This window comes from Macrobrachium nipponense, chromosome 5 (assembly GCF_015104395.2).
Source record: "Macrobrachium nipponense isolate FS-2020 chromosome 5, ASM1510439v2, whole genome shotgun sequence".
Lineage (NCBI taxonomy): Eukaryota > Metazoa > Arthropoda > Malacostraca > Decapoda > Palaemonidae > Macrobrachium > Macrobrachium nipponense.
This window is the reverse complement of record NC_061107.1, coordinates 142799789-142822288: the sequence shown is the minus strand read 5'-3', so window position 1 is coordinate 142822288 and position 22500 is coordinate 142799789. Positions and strand designations below refer to the sequence as shown.

Sequence of the window (22500 nt, the reverse complement as noted above, 5' to 3'; positions counted from 1 at the left end):
AGAGGCATAAATAACGTCATTAAAAGAACACTACTTGATAAGGGACCATAGCAGTTTCTAAAGGCATATAAAGCATTGAATGAATCAAGATCTTGATTGAAAAGATTGAACAGACTTGAAATAAAGTACCATATCTTACAGGATCCTTATTATTTTTATAGATATTTCAAAACAGAAACCATTTCTACCGGAAAAACTTCCTGCTGTTGATAATTCAGCACCAAGGAAATGATTCTCAAGAAAAGGAAGATATCTATAGTAAGAGACATTATTAATGGGACGCTGGGTGGAATGACAAAAAATGGAAGACAAAGAAATCACAAAGGCAAGCACTAATATGTTATTGATAATGATATATAACATACGAAGCCTCGAGTATTTTACAATATAAAAAGTAATTAACGAAAAAAAGCATGATATACATTAATGATGAAAAGGAATATTATTGAAACAAAGTAGATCCTCTGACCTTAGAGAATCATTATTAACTGCATTAGTATACTGTGGCATACATGAAAAATACGTATTTTCAAGTGAAAAGCAAAAGAAAATTTCAAAGAAAATTAACAAGGACAACTTTGATGACTTAAAGGGGAACTTCTGGTTGTATTTTAGCTGTTCCATATATAGTATTATTCTATTTAAGTACCCCTGGTGAAAAAAATTGTTTTGAAAGGGGAGTTTTCTTATTTTTTACAACCAATTTTCTATTGCACCATGGGCATCGCCATTTATGTGTGGCTCATCTGTTATGCGTGACGTCATGTCGCGGTAGGCTCAGAGAGGCGGAACTATTCCGAGGGCACAGCATCTTCAGATAATATCCTTTTTGGTTTGTATTTGTCAGCTGAAAATATATTATTGAAGTGGTAAATAAAGAAGTAGCCTGAAGTAGGCCTAGTTAGGCATATACAGCCCTAAATTCTAAAACCCCATTAACTAAAATAGTTAAAAAGGCCTAGGTAAGTGAAGGCCCTCATCAATTCATGGACGCACACACACACTTTTAGAAAACTGCCGTTCATCCCATCAAACCATGCACATGGCGACTGACAAGAATAAATTTCAATTCAAATGCATACAAGTGGACGCACCATAGTACAGAAAGGATTAGATAGCCGCCCTATCTTCGTCGGTACCGTGGTCTGTTCAGAGGGAAATTAAGTTCCCAAAACATATAAATTTCATAGCCATACCTAATAACCTGCTCCTAAATTCATCCTTTAAATCTGTTGGCAAGAAATGGTCCGAACGGACAATGGTTTGCATCGAAGATTGAGAGGTTTTGATGTTATCCTCCCTTCAAAGAGCCATCAGCCGGCGACTTGATTTCTCGCTATTTGACGGAATCCTGTGGAATGATATGCCTTTTGGACACTTGCCAGAACTACTGGCACAACCAAACGCCATACAAGTTGGCATAATTGACGCTATTTGAATGGCAATTGACCTAAAACATGAGGACAATACCGAAGACCAATACTCTACAATACGCGTGCTTCGCTGCGCTTGTTATAGCGAGGCGTCATCGGTACTAATCCACCAGATGGCAACATAGTCGAATCCTGGATAAATGGCGCTCTCCATTGAAGTACCTCAGCGCTAATTTGAAATTAAATTGTGAAGAAATGGGATTACGTACAGATTTGGGCAATGGCTCATTTTTTTTAGCTTATTAAAAGTTCTGTTTGACGAAATTTAATGGCTATTAACCAGAAGTTCCCCTTTAACACGACGCACTACAACTGACAATACGAATAAAATGAGTCTCGACAAAGGAAAAAACAGTTCAAGGAAGGAATATTGGAAGGGAAAAGGCAAGTCATACCAGGAAGTCTGAGACGAAGAAGAACTTCTACCAAGACTAACAACACAGATGGAATCATTTATTAATAGAGTGCACTGACTATCTCCGCAATGACGTCACTAGGGTGCTTTGGTCGAGGTTAAGATATAGAACAGTCATCAGTCAGTCCTTGACCTTACCAAAACGAAGAACAAGGAAGCTCTCTTAACCCGGATTAAAGCGCTCTTCACCTGGTTATGAAGCGTGTGGACAAACATTTACCATATGGCCCTTCTTTTCCTGGTTATTTCTCTATGGTAAGCTTCCAGGTATCCAGCATACGTCTCAAAGATGCGACAGTAACGCCGAGAAGGACTAACCCTGTACTCTATTAATTCTAGAAGGAATTAGCGCAGTGAAAGTACTTACGCTGTAGTCCCAGGGGGAAGAGTCGTTGCCCATAGGACGCCTGCAAGAGTGAGAAGGTCGGGTGAGAGTTTTGCAACATTTTCTGCGCTGTGCAATAGTTGAGTCACCTCACGAGAGACGGTGAATCGTCTACAAGGCCTGGGTTGTCTTGTGAGGAATAAGAACAGATTTAAATCGTCTGAGAATTTGTAAACATTTAATCTTCCTCTTGACTATTTAGGAGAATTCTGATATCAAGAGGAAATTACGAACTTCAGTAAAAGAACATGATTTGCAACCGATTTCACGAACACAGTAATTTACCAGTGACTGCAACATGAAATATACAGTAACATTACAAAACTTGAAAAAACAAACACAATTCTTACCCAAGAGGAAAAAAACATCCTTCAGTCTGAAAGACATCGTCTCTGCGCGGAAGGATAACTCCTAATCCTGAAGATGAACAGAAAATGTAGGCATTTTATTATTACAGCTACATGTAGTAAATCTGTCAGGAAAAAAAAACTTGCGTGCATTTCTTTCACTTGTACAAATAGATTAAATATACAAAATGGCATTCAATAATTTATTTAATGTATTCCTTTGACATGCATATCTCTCTCTCTCTCTCTCTCTCTCTCTCTCTCTCTATAAATATATATATATATATATATATATATTATATATATATTATATAATATATATATATATATATATATATATATATATATGTAAGACCGAGGGGGACTCCGATTCTGAGGAACGTGATCGCCGAAGCTTCGCGGAAATACGCTTTACATCAAAATGAGAATGTGTTCAGGAGAAATTTTCCTCAAGGAATGGACTTTCCCCTGAGTTTATTATCTACAATTTTCCATTGTTATTCTATGCAATGATTATGCCTTTTATCTTTCTCAAGAGCGTATAAATATGGAATGTGGGAGTCAGGAAGGGCATCTGATCGTAAAACATCTGCCAAACAGCCTCTGTTTATATTAGAGTGGTCATCGAAGATCAACTTTTTTGACGTACTGTTTTTTGCGTCAGTAATTTCTTTCATGACTATTGTGCGCGATGCCCAATCTACAGCCATAGGTCAGCCAGCGTGTAGCTATGGGTATGAATCACTAATACTGTGACGTCACGTGCCCTGGTCTTCCACACGTGGTTAACCAAAACAATGCAAAAAAACAAAGTTACGCCTGGGACAAGTGCCTTTTCATCAGCTAGCACAGAGGTGAATTGGGTTGACATTGAAACGGAGTTGTAATATTTAAAAGCTTACTACTTAAATGAAAATACGTCTATTTTGATCGAACGTGAGGTTAAGTGTTAGAATAGAAAATATATTAGGTTCTTTTTTCAGCAATACTCAGATAAAGTCCTTCATTAACAAGGTAAATTTTTTTAGTAAAGTATAGTAGTGACATTACAAACGCTTTTACTCTTAGACGCTTAAATCCTAAGTGCTATAAATATCTAAGGCTCAAAAATGGTTATCTATTGCACTCTCAAGGAAAGCGTGAATAGATTTTACTGCAGACCAGGGATTTTGGTATCAGTGTTAATATTGTTATGAGGAAAAGCACAAACGTTTACCGCTACAGATAAGATAGCTGTTTTATTTAATAAAATGAACATTAAGAAAGAACGGAGCTAAGACAGAGGAACAGACGTCCTATACAAACCCCATGAAAATGTAAGGGTATATACCTGGAGTTGCAATCTCTATAGTACCAGTATTACTAATTCGGTGATCTTCCACCAGTCCAGCGCTGCAAAGCCTTGCATGCAGCCATCTTTAAAGGACTGATAACCCGCAAATTGAAAGGGGCTGGAGCGATTGTGAATTTTTTTTTTTAATGCTTAATGAGTAAGTGTTTAGCGAATGCTTAGGGTTTAGTAAGTGTTTATTGAATGTTTACGAGTGTTTAGTGAATGTTTAGTTTAGGGGTTAGTGAATATTTATTATGTAAGTGTTCAGTGAACAGTTAGTGAGTCTTCAGGGTTTAGTGAATGTTTATTGTGTAAGTATTTAGTGAATGTTTTGTGAGTGTTTAGCGTTTAGTGAATGTTTAATGTGCAAGTGATTAGTGAGTGTTTAGGGTTTAGTGTATGTTACTGTTTAGCGTAAGTATTCAGTGAATGTTTAGCGAGTGTTTAGGGTTAGTGAATGTTTTTGCTTAGTGAATGTTGAATAAGTAATCAGTGAATGTTTTGTGTGTAAGTGTTTAGTGGGTGTTTAATGAGTGATTAGTGAATGTTCATTGGCAGTTTGGTGTTTAATTAGTGTTTAGGGGTTTAAAGCGCATTTTGAATTTAGGGAGTATTTAGTTTTTAATGAATGTCTAAGATTTACAGAGTGCTTAGTGAATGTTTAGTGTGTAGCAGTGTGTAGTGAGTACTTAATGAATGCATAGCTTATCGTGTGTGCTCAGTGAAAGATTAGTGAGTTTTTAGTGTTTAATGACTGTTCAGGATTAAGTGAGTGTTTAGTGAATATTTACCGAGTGGTTTGGGGTACAATGAGTATTAAGTGTTTAATGAGTGATTCAGTGTTTTATGAGTGTTTAGTATAGTGAGTGTTGAGTATTCAGTGAGTGTTATTTGATACTGAGTGTACAGTGAGTGTGTGTGTGTTTAGTGAGTGTGAGTATACAGTAAGTGTTTGTGCTTAGTGAGTGTGAGTTTATGGTAAGCATGAGTGTTTAATGAGTAAGTGTATTGTGAATGATAGTGTTTAGTGATTGTACATTACTGTTTAGTGACTGTATGCAAAAGAAATTTAGAGGAACCATTTTTGCTAGACACTGCTTAGATCCAAGAGCAGAAAGATGCTTAGGGCTTGACTACAATGGTTGTAGTGCTTAAGCCAACCCGGTTTTGTAAGGTAATTTTTCTCTGTGAAAAGGCGCCTGGAAAAGCAAATCATGGTGATGAGATCTGACTTGAGTAAACTGAAAGAGATGGCAGAAAAAAAGGCTAAGAAGCAAGAAAACAAGGGAGGAACTGAACAAGAAATACAAAGTACACGAGAGGGGACTAAACAACACAATAGAGGATGTAAAACAGAGGCTTAAGGCCAAAGCACATAAGATCCAACGATACCCTGAACAGGAATAAGGGATACCAACAGAACAAACTATTTCGGAACCAACCAGAAAAGACTATACAGCCAACTAAGAGGGGAAGACAACCACCAACAAATTCCTGAAGCCGAACCAAGTAAGAGACTCTGGGAAAACATATGGAGCAATCCGGTATCACACAACAAACATGCAACATGGCTCCAGGAAGTAATGGCAGAAGAAACAGGGAGAATAAAACAAAGATTCACTGACATCACGACAGACACAGTCAGACACCAACTAAAGAAAATGCCCAGCTGGAAAGCCCCAGGTCCCGATGAAGTCCATGGATACTAGCTCAAAAACTTCAAGGCCCTACACCCAAGAATAGCAGAACAACTCCAGCATTGTATCACAAATCACCATGCGCCCAAATGGATGACCACAGGAAGAACATCCTTAGTCCAGAAAGACAAGAGTAAGGGAAATATAGCCAGTAACTACAGGCCTATCACCTGCCTACCAATAATGTGGAAGTTACTAACAGGTATCATCAGCAAAAGGCTATACAACTACCTAGAGGATACAAACACCATCCCCCACCAACAGAAAGGCTGCAGAAGGAAGTGTAGGGGCACAAAAGACCAGCTCCTGATAGACAAAATGGTAATGAAGAACAGTAAGAGAAGGAGAACCAACCTAAGCATGTCATGGATAGACTATAAGAAAGCCTTCGACATGATACCACACACATGGCTAATAGAATGCCTGAAAATATATGGGGCAGAGGAAAACACCACCAGCTTCCTCAAAAATACAATGCGCAACTGGAATACAATACTTACAAGCTCTGGAATAAGACTAGCAGAGGTTAATATCAGGAGAGGCATCTTCCAGGGCGACTCACTGTCCCCGCTACTCTTCGTAGTAGCCATGATTCCCATGACAAAAGTACTGCAGAAGATGGATGCTGGGTACCAACTCAAGAAAAGAGGCAACAGAATTAACCATCTGATGTTCATGGACGACATCAAGCTGTATGGTAAGAGCATCAAGGAAATAGATACCCTAATCCAGACTGTAAGGATTGTATCTAGGGACATCAGGATGGAGTTTGGAATAGAAAAATGCGCCTTAGTCAACATACAAAAGGGCAAAGTAACAAGGACTGAAGGGATAAAGCTACCAGATGGGACGGGAGCACATCAAACACATAGATGAGACGGGATACAAATACCTGGGTATAATGGAAGGAGGGGATATAAAACACCAAGAGATGAAGGGCACGATCAGGAAAGAATATATGCAGAGACTCAAGGCGATACTCAAGTCAAAACTCAATGAGGAAATATGATAAAAGCCATAAACACATGGGCAAGTGCCAGTAATCAGATACAGCGCAGGAATAGTGGAATGGACGAAGGCAGAACTCCACAACATAGATCAGAAAACTAGGAAACATATGACAATACACAAAGCACTGCACCCAAGAGCAAATACGGACAGACTATACATAATACGAAAGGAAGGAGGGAGAGGACTACTAAACATAGAGGACTGCGTCAACATCGAGAACAGAGCACTGGGGCAATATCTGAAAACCAGTGAAGACGAGTGGCTCAAGAGTGCATGGGAAGAAGAACTGATAAAAGTAGACGAAGACCCAGAAATATACAGACAGGAGAATGACAAACAGAACAGAGGAATGGGACAACAAACCAATGCACGGACAATACATGAGACAGACTAAAGAACTGGCCAGCAATGTCACATGGCAATGGTTACAGAGGGGAGAGCTCAAGAAGGAAACTGAAGGAATGATAACAGCGGCACAAGATCAGGCCCTAAGAACCAGATATATCCAAGAACGATAGATGGTAATAACATCTCTCCCATATGTAGGAAGTGCAATACGAAAAATGAGACCATAAACCACATAACAAGCGAATGTCTGGCACTTGCACAGAACCAGTACAAAAAGAGGCATGATTCAGTAGCAAAAGCCCTCCACTGGAGCCTGTTGCAAGAAACATCAGCTACCTTGCATAATAAGTGGTACGAGCACCAACCTGAAGGAGTGATAGAAAACGATCAGGCAAAGATCCTCTGGGACTATGGTATCAGAAAGAAAGTATCACTCATTGATGTTGCAATACCATATCGGGATTCCTATATACCCGCTCCATGATGATCCCTATCGTCTCGTCGACTGGGACGTTGGTGAATAAGGACTCAACGCCTAAGGACGCCATCTGTGGAATTTTTGGAGAAGATCCGCGACTCCCCCGGTGCTGGAACCATGGCGTCCTTAGACGTTGAGTCCCTATTCACCAACGTCCCAGTCGACGAGACGATAGGGATCATCATGGAGCGGGTATATAGGAATCCCGATATGAGACCCCCTAACATCCCAGAAGACTCCTTAAGAACCCTGCTGGATATCTGTACGAAGAGAGCCCCTTTCACCACCCACCGAGGACAGATGTACCGCCAAAAGGACGGCGTAGCGATGTGGGTCCCCTTAGGAGTCCTCTTCGCTAACTTCTACATGGGAGAAGTGGAAGAAAGGGTCTTCTCACAACACAGATGTCCCCGCACATACGGACGCTATATCGATGACATCTTCATGCAAGCCGACTGCGAGGATGAGGTAGAAGCCCTTCGGCAGCAGTTCCTGCAGCACAGAGCACTCAACTTCACTGTCAAGTACAGCAGCAACGATCGGCTCCCCTTCCTCGACGTCCTTGTCACGAGACGAATCAGAAGTTGGCGACTATAGTTTACACCAAAGGCTACGAACCTCGGGCTTTGTCTGAATGGTGATAGAGAGTGTCCTGCGCAGTTCAAGACCACCACCGTCAGGGCCTTCGTCAGGAGGGCCCTCTCGCACTGTTCGACGTGGCAGGACACACACCTCGAACTCGACCGAGCATCCCAGATGCTAATTAACAATGGGTACTCGAATAAACTCATAAACCGAGAAACTCGAGCCGCCCTTGACAAGTAGTACATGACGGAGGAAGAGAGAAGGAACATTCCGCCCCCGGAGGATATCAAACTTTTCTATAAAGCCTTCATGCACCACCAATACAAGGAGGAAGAAGCAGCCATGAAGAAAATAATAGAGGAACACGTCCGCCCCATGGAGGAAGGAAGAGAGTGTCCCTCATTATTTACTACAAGAATCGGCGTACGAAGGACCTGATGAAGAACAACCCCTCCCCGCCAGTAGGAGACCCCCTGAAGCAGTCCAACGTCGTCTACCGATACATATGCCCCACCCAAGGATGCCCTGGGATTTACATCGGTATGACGACGATGCGCCTGTCAAAAAGGATTTCCTGCCACGCCCAGGAGGGCGCCATTAGGCAGCACGCCCTTGTAGTACACCACAGAAACATCACAAGAGACGACATCATCAGGAATATTAAGATCATCGGGAGAGCACCTGACCCACGACGTCTGCGTCTCCTAGAAGCGCTGCTCATCCTCGAGGAAAAGCCTCCCCTTAATACCACCCAAGAAGCGTTCCTGATACCGACGTGTGTGAGGAGGACCACACCCCTCCCCCCCAACGAAAGTACCAGCGCGCATGAAACGAACACTGGACATGAGAATAATACCAGGGGTGACGTCACTCAGGTAGAAGCCAATCAAGAGGCTCCCGGTGATACCCCCCACCTGAGAAGGTCTGCAAGACTCGTCAACGCCCGCCGTATGAGTCACCTTCCCGGGAACCAATGAAAACCCGACCTGCCAGAGAGGTGCTCTGACCGTACTCAAGAGCTCGCAACACCACAATAAAAGGAGATAGACTCGCCACTGGAAATTTTACGGGCTGCTCTGTGAGCAAGAGCCCGTGCTGACACAAGGTCAGCTAAATCAAAAACAAAACAAACAAAACAACACTGGAATTCAGTCCCTCAGCAGTTATCGCTTGATAATGTCCTGTCGATCAAGAGGAAACGTCGCGTTAGAGAGAGAGAGAGAGAGAGAGAGAGAGAGAGAGAGAGAGAGAGAATTGTATAAGTAATAATAAATCAAATGACTCAACCGAATTTTACCATGCCCTTTGGTGCGTTGCTCGCCAGTCTAAGCAACAACGAGAAAGCCGTCATCAGAAAGATAAAGACTCTTTACAAGATTAATAGTGCTGAAGCCGCAGTCATTTTTAACAAAACATGTCTACGAGAGGGTCTCCTTCCGAAATAATAGTAATAATAATAATAATAAAGTTTTTGTATTCTCGGATGTTCCCCATTTAATCAAATTAATCAAAAATAATTTTAGTGACTGGTTTTTTCCTTGACAATGGAGAGAGTATTTCAGATGCTAGCATACGAGAAATATTTAGTAAAACCAAAACAGATATATGGGCTTGCATATGAGAACAATAAAATGTATTTAAATGTAACTGGTGAACAAAGACAACGCGTTAAATTTGCAGTGCAACTGTTATCTAGATCAGATGCCAATTCAGTAAAATATTTAGGCGAAAAGGGACTTTTGGAGCATCAAAACTGGAGTCAAACATCCAATTTTTTTCGTTTCATGAATGACTGGTTCGACACCATGAATTCTTCATGCGTATATAGAGAGTATAGTCAAAGTAATGCTTTAGGTACCGGTGTAGAAAAACAAACAGGTACACTGCTCAAGATCATCGAGGTAATCAGTATTATGAAGGTTAAAAGTCCTAACACAAAAGGTTTTTTCAAGATCCACAAATGAATAATTTCATCACGAAAATCCACCATTGCTTTGTTTAATTATGTTAAAAGCTTCTCATAGTATTGACTACCTACTGACACAAAGATTAAATCAAGATTACCTTGAACATTTCTTTGGTTGCATAAGGCTAATGGAGGGTCACCACGATCATCCAAATGCAGTGAATTTTAAATTTTGGCTAAAAATATTTGTTGTTTGGAAGGATATGAAAAGTGTAATATCACCTCAGTTGAAAAATCGCTTGATTCTGCCAATGAAGTTGAATATGTACCTACAAGCAAAAAGATGTTTAGAAATTTAGATTTTGATATAGAAAAAGATGTTATTTATGAGGAAAAAGACCTGTTGAGAGCAAACAGAAATAGAAAAAGATATCAAGGGCGTAACTGAGGAGGAGGCTCTTAAATACATTAAGGGATATGTGTCAAAACATTTCGTATGAAATATCCTGAGTTAAGAAATACGAATAAAGGAGTACCTAGGAATGATACTTAGATAGACTATTAGTAGGGGGGAGTTGCATGCACCTTCTAGTTTTTCTCTCTCTCTCTTTCTTTCACAGTTAGTATTAATGCGGGAGATCTGTACACGGCAAAGCTCTCATGGAGGGCAAACATTGTTTTAAAAAGAAGGCTGTATTGTAACTAGAGAAAATATTTTCAAAAGGCAAAATGTTGTTTTATTTACATTCGTTTCACACATGAAATATCAATTTCAAAAACATTCTCTTCTAAATAAAAAAAAAAAATAAGTTCTAATGTACAGTAGTTGGTAATTCTTTGACAATGATACAGATTATCTATCCAAAAAAACCAGGGTACGTATATAGTTTTTCTCACTAAGGTCTATATATATACAATAATGTATATATGTATGTGTATGTATATGTATATATATATATATATGTATATATATATAATATATATATATATATATATATATATATATAGATAAAATATATATATATATATATATATAATATATATGTATATACTATATACATATATATATATATATATATATATATAATATATATATATATATATATATATATATATATATACATATATATATATATATATATATATAACTATATATATATATATATATATATATATATATATATATATTATATATATATATATATATATATATAAAACCTCCAGGGGATGTCCATGATACGAGATGTAATAATGACAATTTATTCTAAGAAACGTTTCGCACATTAAATTCTCTGTGCATCATCAGTCTGAAAGAACATAAAGACACATTTATAAGTAAAATACAATAAAAGTGCACAGGAATTCCACATATACTAAAAATAGTCTCAAAATTATATAAAAGAACAGAGTAAAAAACAGGTTAAAAGAGACTGCTTAAGACACCAACCGTTCATTGTGAGGAGAGAAGATGGAATGAACTAAGACACGTTAAAATAAACGACTTCAACTATGCCAGGTACAGAGTTGCTGAGGACGTATTACTGTTGAGGGAGGGAACAAGCCTCTTGATATATAAAGACTCAAGGGTAGTTAAATGGTCAGGCTGTTTGACATGGTCTATTATGGAAAACTGTTCTTTTTGTACTTCTATTTTGCAATGAGAGGCATGATTCCTGATGTTGGAAAATTTAGGTTGTTTTATTCTCTGACCAGTACGAAAGCTGAAGCCCAAGTGAGAGCAATATCTGACCCTTAACAGCCTTCGAGTTGATCCGATGTAAGAGCCCAGACATCCAGGGCATGTAAATTTATATATAACGTTGGATCGCATAAAAGGCTGAAGGCGATCTTTATAGTTAAAAAAGGAACCAATTGTGCAGGGATTGCTAGATATGAGCTTAACTTTAAGGCATGTTATCTCATGTTCAATAATTCGTGTGAGGCTGGATGTAAATTTTAAGTCAGAAATATAAGGGATCGTGACATAAAATAGTCTTTTGGGGACATTAAAATTAGGTATTGGTATTTGTTCCCCAAAAGACTCGCTGCTTCTACAAATTTATCAGAAATTGTTTGTTACTGGCTCTGCCTTCAGTATCTTATATGGCCCTCCTAAGGTTCATAAACCCGGTATACCAATTAGACCAATTAAGGCTGCCTATAATAGTCCATCCTTCTCAATTTCAAATTTTGTCGTGTCCTTATCGAGTGAACATGTTTCCAGTCAGTATATTTTAAATAGTGGTTTTGAGTTTCAAAATCAAATTATCAATCAAGACGGTGAATTATATACGGCTAGTTTTCGTGTAGAATCTTTATTCACAAATGTCCCACTTAATGAAACTATTGACATTATTATTAACAAAGTGTTTCCTGACGAAGACTATATTTTTCATGGTTTTAGTAAATTGCTTTTCAAACAACTTTTAGAACTCGCAGTACGAGACTCTATGTTTATTTTTAACCAAAAATTTTATCCTCAAGTGGATGGTGTGGCTATTGGTTTCCCTTTGGGCCCCATATTTGCTAAATTTTTTATGTCTCATCTATGGGCAACAGAAATTTTTAGAATCTTGTACGTCATCTTTTGAACTTATGTTTTTATAGTGTAGTAGTGTAGTAGGTAAAAGCTTCACTGACGTTCCTGGATTTGAAAGGATCCATGGGTTTGCGCCCTGGTCCAGGCAAGTCTATTATCGAAAAAAAATTCCCCTTCGGTTAAGCATATATGAAAATATATTAATTCCGAGGTAGAGCGAATTAGATATTAAAGGACATTGTAGCTCGATATATGTATATGAATCACGGAAATGTGATATGACTTATAGATTGGCTACATGCTGTCAAAAGCACTACAAACACTACCGGAGTCGAGGTGGGTTGATGTTGTCTCCAAACCAACTAATTACCTGCGCGCGAAAGGTATATGAGGGTGAGAGGCGACATGAACTTTTAGCCTCTCGCGGTAGTGTAGTAGGTAAAAGCTTCACTGACGTTCCTGGATTTGAAAGGATCCATGGGTTCGCGCCCTGGTCCAGGCAAGTCTATTATCGAGAAAAAATTCCCCTTCGGTTAAGCATATATGAATATATATTAATTCCGAGGTAGAGCGAATTAGATATTAAAGGACATTGTAGCTCGATATATGTATATGAATCACGGAAATGTGATATGACTTATAGAAGGTATGTAGACGATACGTTTGCAGGCAGCACAATTACTACAGTATATTAATTTACAACACCCTAATATCAAATTTACTATAGAAAAGGAAAATGAAAATTGCCTACCATTCTTAGAGATTTGCATTACAAGAATTGATTATCAATTTAATACAGCAGTCTATATATATAAAAAAAACGAATACTGTTCTAGCCAATAATTTTTACAGCTCCCGCCAAAGAAGTTTTAAACTTAACGCTCTCTCCACTTTAGTTCATAGAGCACTGAAGTACTCTTCGAGTTGGGACATTTTTCATAGGGAAATAGAATTTTTACTACCTTTCTCAGCAAAATTCATACCCAAAAAAATTAGTTCAGAAAATAACTAACAAACTTTTAACTAAATATCTGAAACCAGTTCCACCGATTGTCGACGTTCCAAAGAAACTTATGTATGCCTCTATTCCTTATACTTCTAACCTGAAATTGTTACAGAAACTTACTCGAATCATTGAAGGTGAAATTCCATGCTTAAAATCAAAATTGATATCAAATAACCGGAGTAAAATTGGTTCCCTGTTCTGCTATAAAGATCGTCTGCATCCTTTTATGAGGTCTAATTTACGTGCCCAGGATGTCCTGGTATTTACGTTGGATCTACCAAGAGACTGCGTCAGATGCGATATTGCAGCCACATGGGGTATAGATTTAGAACTGGCCAAAGATTAAGTAGACCAGAGCATTCAAATATCAAGAATCATGTCATCAATTGTAACGTTGAAGTAAAGAAACAGCACTTCTCCATTTTAGGTTATAATTAGGACTCTGAGTATTTAACAACACTTGAGTCATTATTTATCAAAAGACTTGTTCCTTCGTTAAATAGCGATAGTTCATACTCTCCGCTATACATAGCATAGTTTTCTTTCTGACCTGAATCCCATTCCTAGTCATTCTCTCTCCTCGTTTCCTAGCGAATGGTTGGTGTTTCAGTGGTTATATTTTAATGTTCTTTTTTCAATTTTAACTGTGAAGTATTAGGCTAATTTTCAAATTATAATTTTTAAATTTTAAATTTTAGATTGTGATTTTTATGTGTATTTTGATTTTATTAGTTGAAAATGTACTTTTATCTTAACAGAATGATGATGCACAAAGTTCCTGTGCGAAACTTTTCTTAGCAAATAAATCCTGTTTATCTCATCACATGTCTTCGGTTTCCCTGAAGTAATGTATATGGAAGTTCCTGCATTCGTGTGTGTGTGTGTGTGTGTGTGTGTATATATATATATATATATATATATATATATATATATATATATATATATATATATATATATATATATGATATATATATATATATATATAATATATATATATATATATATATATATATATATGTATATATGTGTATTATATATATTATATGTATTTACTAACTGTCTCTAAAACATGCTATATCTGTCGTCATGTAAGTCGTAAAGCTGGAGAAAGGAATGAAGGAGTTGACCGAGCGCTTTCATGTATTTTTCGCACCTCTTCAGGGTCAAGTGATACAAGAATTCATTATTCGTTACAAAGACACCTCTGTGGCAGCAATACATAAACATAAAAACTATCGTTCTATTATTTAAAACTAATTGTCTAAAAATGTTATTTCAAGTAGTTCATCCAGTTTGTACATCCCAGGGCTGCTGTATCAAAATAGGGCTGCTGATCAAATCGCGATCTTTAATACATGATTCAACAATATTTCGTTTTATGATGTCTTTACAGAACATAATCTCTTTTGCTTCTTTCCAATTCATAGTGTGGTTGCATTCATTCATATGTTGAAACAAACTGCTTGTATATATAATATATATATATATATATATATATATATATATATATATATATATATATATATATAACATATGTAACATATAAAAGACTGATACTATGTTATGATATGTATGAGACATTGTTGTATGTCACGTGCTTTGACATGGTTTTTGACTTCCCTGGAGACTGAGTGTCCTAGTGACAGCTTAGGAATGCTGATATGCCTTTTCCTTCGAGATGGTATGGTCAAGTCTGCTGGCTTAGCAAATCAGTGCCTTTATCCTGTCGCCATGAGAGCTATGCAAAGGTGACTTTGAAACTGGTTTCTGGCAGTTTCAAGGCGTGAATGGTGGGTGCGAATTCGTGCGTTCGTACGAGTTATGTCCGTTCATAATAGCATGTAATTAGCCAGAACCAACGTTTTTTCTGTTTTGTGAAAAGTGCTTGGAGAATCTGGGCTGAGATGGGTGAGTGTATTTATATCTATTTTAGCCAAAGGTGTGGCTTGACTGTATCTTTGATATTTTGTAAAGATGTTCTATTTCATTTAATCTTTGACTTTGTATTTACAATTGTGTATGCTTATAGTTTGTTCCTCCTGTTCTTTTAAACAGGCGGTACTAGTGGAGGGAACTGCACTAGTGGAGGGAACAGGTGGTTCTGGTAGGGGGAACTATATTCTGGAGAAGAGATCAATGGTGTTTGACTAATTACTGAATAGACTGTTAATTACTGGGGGTTATCTGAACTTTGAGTTATTATTCCATTTAATCATCCTGTAAGAATCTGAGTTATTCAATTAATACTTTGCTTTTAAATAAATATTTATTTTTGTAGTTCCGACTCTGATTTGATGACCTAATGAAATGGAGGGGAGGTATGTCGGGAGAGAGAGAGAAAGAGTGAGAGAGAGCGGTTGCCAGTCGAGAGAGGGAGAGAGAGAAAGTGTTACCAAACTCAGTTTGCCTGCCGCTCTGGCTTTCGCTACCAAAGTGAATTACAGGGGCAGTGGCCCCGTTATTATATATATGTGTGTGTGTGTGATATGTGTGTGTGTGTGAACTCAGATATTTCAGATTCATTAATGACGTTTGTATTGTACATGGATAGGTTGTATCCCAATGAAATGCGGAAATTGAGTTAATTTCTATGCCAAGAACATACTTCCTTCCATCTGTTGACTGAATGAGCTTGCTGTTGCAAAGAACCATTTGGATATAAGGATAAGAACTGTGTTAGCATCTGTAGCTGTTATGCAATGCTTTCTAAAGCAAGAGAGCTTAGTGAAGTCAGCGCAATAACAATTTACTTTAGTACCTTATAGGCATGTTGTTCTGGTTCTTCCCTCCCATTTTTTGTTGGCTGGCCTTTCATTGTTAGATGCATAAACTTGTCCAAGAAGACAGTGAAGATGTGAATGAGGCGAAGACTGCTAACGAGTCCAAAGAAATGCTGAGCATAAGTTTTCACGGGATGTGAAGCAGAAAGAAACTCAGCAACCCAAAAACTGTCCTCTCCTGCGCAGGTCAACTTTGGTCGGATGATGACGTCAGGTAGGCCTAGGCCGGATTTAAAGCCACTGTTTATGGCAGGGTCTGCCAATTGTTTGTAAACAAAGCTGGTGTTCAGTGCAAAGCTCTTGCTCGTACCTATTGTAAACTGGTAAACTGAGACTGTTCATTACAAAATATTTACGTGAAGTGAAGTGACGGCAATGATATAAGAAGCGGATCCGTAAAGGAACTTCTAATGAGGAGCGAAAGGAATCTGAAGACCTCACATAAACTGTCAGTCAGAAAAGCATAATAAACAGAGTACATATATATCCACGGCCTTCAACGTATGAGTGTTCAATTAGCTGTGCAAGTGATTTCAGAAACGACTGCAAAATACCTCAGATATTTTGGAGAAAAAGGATTATTTCAAGGTAGAGGCTGGGAAACCACAAGTCAGTTCATTTCATTTGCAGATTCCTGGTTTGACGTTCGCAATTCTCGAGTGCCATATATGACAAAACAGACAAAAATACCCGGGAATGCATACGTGTTAAACATGTCAAACCAAGACAAAATTCTTAAATGAATGGCAGAAATGGCAAAATCAATGAAAGTCCTAGGAAGTAAAGGTCTTTACCCATTTCAAAAGGGATGAGTACTTTCCTCACAGTCTTTGGCCAAATCACTACAAACAGCAAAAGACAAATTCGATATATCATATGTATTAGCATGTAGACTAAATCAAGACGGACTTGAGCAGCATCCATCTACTGTTACAGTGAAGCAGAGAATTAGGTCTCATCTTTTAGGGAAAAATAGTTCTCTCAAGGGATCAAAGTAAATGTAGACGAATATTGCAAAGGAGATAACATAACAGCTGGGACACTTCATCTTTTGCTTTATATGCAATCTTCTCCATATAGTAAAGACGACGAGTCACTACAACTTGAATTGAGTCTTTCGGGCACAATGTTTGTTTGCCAGACAATTTCGGCACAGAGGAAAAAGAAAATAGCTTCACTTACAGTTTGCAAGATACTGACGATGAACAGCTTGAGGAAGTAACACAAAAAGGTGGTTTAGAATACTTTGGTGGACTTATTGCCCGTAAAATTCCAAAATTTCCATATCTTGGGTCATAGCTGCTATTAGAAGATAACTCATGGACAAGCATAATAACCAGTGGTGATGAAAAATTAATGAAGCTCTAAAGAATTTTATGAACAACTGAAAACAATGGACAAAATATTCAAGTGCTATCATGGTGAAAAAGGACTGAGAGCTGGAAAAGTAACTGTCAACAACTTAGCTGTGAAATATCAACTTTGACTAATTTACTTCTTGATTTAGTCATATATTTCGTTCATTGTCGAGCGTTCTTTAGAATAAGAATTTAAGACAGAGAAATCATATCTTAAAATAAATAAATAAATAAATAAATTGAGTAAAGTAGAGGCTGTAAAAGAATGTTTCAAGTTCAAGCTAATGTGTGTGTTGAATGATGTGTATTTCTCTTTGAGACAAGTATTTAGTCCTTAATTCCATGACAATTTCTAAACAATGTATCTAAATACAATGTTATTTTCAAGCACTGTATCTTAGTGAAAAGGTGCATATACATTAAAGATATGTGATTTATTGCCATAAATTGGCTGTATACAACAGTGACCTTTTTGTTCTTGCAGGATGTGTGTTTTTCTACAGTAAAATATTTTTTCAAGCATTACATGTTTTATTATGTGAAAGCATGTGAAAATTAATAAGTTATCAATATTAGTAATTAAATCCACAGTCTGTAAAAAACTAGTAATACTATTAAATATTAAGCAAAAGACAATGAGCATTCTATAGATCCGGCTACAGAATCCTAGCTCTATCTCTCACAGAATTTACCCCTCAAAGGATTAAATCCCCCCTCACCCAAATTTTATCTGCGCGTGGCTACACCTGGTACTCTATAGACCTTGTTAGTTACCGTGTTCAATAATGGGTTGCTCCAAGTGAATGCTACTTCACTTCTGCTAACCATCCAAACACATTTCATTATGAAAAAGTTGGGTATTTCTACAGAAGCAATCCGCGGTTGCCTAGACTATGGCAATTGACGTTTTCCTATGTTATTTTACTTGCTGTACAAGATTTGAAAGTAATATTTATTCGGACGACTGTAACTAAGCAATAATTTACCTTTGAAGACTACATGACGGTACCAACGGGTCGACGTATGAGTTCAAAGGTAAATTAAAGTTGTCGACGTATGAGTTCAAAGGTAAATTAAAGTTGTTGACGTATGAGTTCAAAGGTAAATTAAAGTTGTCGACGTATGAGTTCAAAGGTAAATTAAAGTTGTCGACGTATGAGTTCAAAGGTAAATTAAAGTTTAGTTCCAGTGGAACGAAAAAAAATATTCCTTCAACTCTTGTAAAGGAAGTAAAATAACATAGGAAAACGTCAACTGCCATAGTCTAGATCGCCGTGGAATAGTTCTATAGACCGATCTACCAAGTGTTTGGCGAAATGTAAATACAGCCGCCATGTTTGAATTCCGCAACCACCACGGAGCCATATGTTCACTGAGGGGAAGGCGGGGTACTAGGGCCACAGGAGGTAAGAGTTGGCTAAATGACGATGGGTCGTTGGGTACTGGATATGGCAAATAACGATAACTAACCAACAAAATCTAACTCTTCTAACTGAAAATTACTAAACTACAATTGTTCTAACAATAGGGGAATATAGTTTGGGAACTTTACCTTAAAGGGGCAGATGGTACAATTCAGGTACGCACTTAGGCATGCCGAATCTCGTCCTCGTCTCCGATTCTTGAAAGTCTGCCCAACTTGAATCTTGAACAGATTTTTGGCCAAATACCAAACGAATCACGAACACAGATAAGTTTCCCAAAATTATATTATGATGTCCGTATATCGTAACAGAATTTTTAACACTATTACTGGTGAAACAAGGTCACTTTGAGAGTATGGGGTGTGGGGTGTTAACACTGTGAATACTTTTTGTAAATTATTTTAAAACGCAAATTACACAATCTGCTGAATGTGGGTACCGGCAGCGCATTGGTGACAAAGCCTCTGATTGGTCAGAAGAATTGTGGGTGGGTACATTGAGGGGGATGATTTCACACGTGTGTGGAAACTAACATCGTATTTCCAGAAAAGGAAAAAAAAAAAATGTGCAATAATGAGTAATACATGCGTGAACAGGATATTGTAATGAACGGTCAGTACAAGAAATCAGAGAGGCCAGTTGAAGAGACAATGCGAACTCTGTAAAATCCAAAAACTTAGTGTCTTTTATTTCCATGAAACCTAAGGTATTGTGCATATTATTAAAGGAAATAATTTTGCAATGAAATGTTGTGTAAAATCCTAAAACTTAGTGTCTTTGTTTTATTTCCATGAAACCTAAGGTATTGTGCATATTATTAAAGGAAATAATTTTGCAATGAAATGTTGTGTAACCTAACCTAGTAGAACATATTACCTGGCCAGGGGTGCAGAGCCCACCCATACCCTATCCCCCCCCCAGTAAAGGAAGGAAGATAAACTTGAAGGTAGACTAAGATATAACCAACCTAACCCAACCTATCCTAGTAGAACATGTTACCTGACTGGGGGGCTCCGGGCCCCCATATCCCCCCCTTAAAGAAAGACAAACTTAAGGAAGGCCACCATATAGGTTACCATACTAACCTAACGTAATCTAGTAGAACATATTACCTGACTGGGGGGGCCAGAGCCCCCCCATAAAGGAAGACAAACTTGAAGGTATACTAACATATAACCAACCTAACTTCACCAACTTAACCTAACCTAACCTAGTAGAACATATTACCTGACCGTACCCCCTCGTAAGGGAAGACAAACTTGAAGGTAGACTAAGATATAACCAAACTAACTTCACCAAGCTAACATAACCTAACCTAGTGGAGCGTGTTACCTGACCGGGGGGGCTCCGCCCAACCGTACTCCTCTTCAAGAAAGACAAACTTGAAGAAAGACCAACATATAGGTTAACATACTAACCTAACCTAGTAGAACATATTATCTGACCGGGGGGCAGAGCCGCCGTACACCCCCAACCATAAAGGAAGACAAACTTGAAGGTAGCCTAAGATATAACCAATGAAAATGTTCCAATAATTAGTAAAATTTTATCCAAAAATTTTTTATATGTGAGAAAAGATTGTAAAATTATGAGCGTAAATAGACAGAGGTGGATAATGGAAAGAGAAGGGAGAAAAAGGTGTAAATTGAAATGTGTGTAAAAGGATATAATGGAATATATATAAGTAGATGTTTCAATAAGGTCAAATTTTAACAAAGAAATTGTTATGAGTATGAAATGTATTCTTAATGATGAAACGCAAACAGTCAGTGGTGAATACTGGAAAGGGAAGGGAGTGAGTTGTGTATAAACCATGTATGAAATATCCCAAGCAACTTGTAATTTCACGTAACCAACAGGAAGGTAGGTATTGAATCTCCTAACACCCACTTCTAGTCCAACCACGTAGGCATTTTCAGGTGTCTGTCCTCAATTATAACTTAATATTTCCAGGTATATATGGCAAAATTATTAGGTGAGGACAAAATAAAACAAATACTATACAAATACTATGATAACGGAAACAGGAACAAACACTAGAATTCATATAACACGATTAAAAAACAAATTAGGAAAATGAATTTATGTAACTCAATGTATGAATACCCCCCAAATTCTTCATTCGGTCCTATAGCAATGTAGGGGCCATACTGCAACGTGATTGGCTAAATACATGTACCCGTCCCGTACACCCGCATTTTTTTCCTCCCTAAGAAGTCTCCATTTAGAACAAAAGCTCCCTTACAACTAGCGCATGCACAGTAGAATTGGCGCATGCGTAGTAGGATTCGGTGTTGTAATAGTAGTAGTAGTTTTAGTCGTTTCGCTTTTGCGAAAGACTGTTTTTCCTTACGACTGTCATTCGTAAGTATTTCTGGTTCCTTCTTTCTCCTATGTGATATCTTAGTAGAGTGGTTCTTCTTAAATTAAAGGAGATGATTCAAACGGATAAGTTGAAAATAGTACAACAACTTTATTCTGTAACTCCATAACAAGAGAGACAGTTCGGTCGTGAGACCGTTTCGTTTGATCGATAGCAATGAACTGAAATCTTAGAGCATCACGTCGATAGCGAAACATTAGCTATCTCAGAGATTCACATAAAAACATACGTAGTCCGCCGGCTCGGAAGTTACAAGTTTCCGGCGCAGGTTAACAGGTCAACCGCTTCCCATGGAAGGTGTTTGTGAAAGGTTGACAATATACAACATGATGACATTTCTAAACAAACCTAAACCAGGCTACTGCAGACATCGCATAGCGTAATCTAGATCTGCCTTGGTCACGTAGGACCCTCCTAATTCGCCAATGACCTCAGGTCATGGGTTTTTATTTACCGATTATGTAATTCTAAAATGTATTTATTACAGTAGTAGATGGGATTTGGATGTGAAACGGCTCCACTATCGGTGCTTTTGTTATCTCTTATTTTCGATTGTATTTCGTGTTTTAAATGTCATAAATAATAGGAAATACCACAATACCACGGCAAAACCTCTCCCCAAGTGGTTTCTCCCCACCCAAAACCCCGGTTCCCACTGGGAGTCCCCTTTACCGTAGGATAGAGTTCAAAGGTAAATTACAGTCGTCCGAATAAATATTACTTCAAATTCTTGTTCAGTAGGTAAAACTGCATAGAAAAACAGCAACTGCCATAGTCAGGGCCGCTGCGGATAGGTACCTAGATGATCTACCAAAGGTTGGTCGAAGATTGAAGAGAGGTTACGGCAGAGTAAAGAGAAAAACTTAGCTTTAAGAATATGAAGTTGCCAACTTGCAGGTTTGATCAAAATATATTTTCTGGGAACGTAATACAATATGTTTACTCATTTTTTCATTGATAGCGACTGCATTCCGATTCCGAAGAACACTCATATGACTGATATAACACATAATATACAAAAGGGCGATCGGTGAAATAATTTCCTAGTGTCTCCGATACTATTTTTTATAGA

The 22500-nt window shown here is 37.9% G+C and overlaps 1 protein-coding gene across 2 annotated transcripts in view; it reads right to left on the bottom strand.

The window, feature by feature from the left end:
- Positions 1–22500, bottom strand: part of LOC135215243 (uncharacterized) — a 29955-nt gene that overhangs the window by 5854 nt on the left and 1601 nt on the right. The window contains exons 2-3 of one of the 2 annotated variants that reach the window (XM_064249759.1): positions 2584–2650; positions 2216–2362 (exon numbers count right to left, since the gene is read on the bottom strand). The gene's annotated coding sequence lies outside the window, so the exon portion shown is untranslated. The remainder of the gene's footprint in view (positions 1–2215; positions 2363–2583; positions 2651–22500) is intronic. The other variant, XM_064249758.1, reaches the window with a different exon arrangement.